This window comes from Gavialis gangeticus, unplaced genomic scaffold (assembly GCF_001723915.1).
Source record: "Gavialis gangeticus isolate Ggan-Ray unplaced genomic scaffold, GavGan_comp1, whole genome shotgun sequence".
Taxonomy (NCBI): Eukaryota; Metazoa; Chordata; order Crocodylia; family Gavialidae; genus Gavialis; species Gavialis gangeticus.
In genome coordinates, this window is record NW_017729032.1 from 8699427 (window position 1) to 8700007 (window position 581).

Sequence of the window (581 nt, forward strand, 5' to 3'; positions counted from 1 at the left end):
CCCTTCTGACCCTAGAAACTATGAAACTATGAAATAACTAATTCAAGTTTTGCAAGGAGGTGATCAATGTTTTAATTGGCCTACTCAATATTCAACAAGATATATAAACAGTTTAATTAAAACACCGAAATGAAATTAATGGATTACAATATATCCACTTGAGAAATACACTGTCAGACTTAACAGAAGATTCCATACCAAAATAAAAAAGAGGTTGGGTTTTTTCCCCTTGTGCTTTCAAATAAAGTTTTGGAAGAGAAATACTGCTTGTGGAAAAAAGATACACAAAGCATTTAATATCTTTATATTACTGAAGTGTTTGACAGGGCACTTAGGATAATTCTGTTTTCAAAACAGTATGATTTCATAATAGCCCATTTTCCAGGCATACCAGCACATTAGAATTAGATAAAAGTGCACTGTAGGCGTGTCTACATGTGCATTTATGCCACTTTAAAGCTACTGCACAGTAAGCAGGAATAGGCCGGGGACTATATGTGCAAGCATCAAAGCATATTAATGCTGTGTGTAGACTGACTTGGGACAGCACTAGTGTGACTAAAGTCCCAAGTCAGTCTACA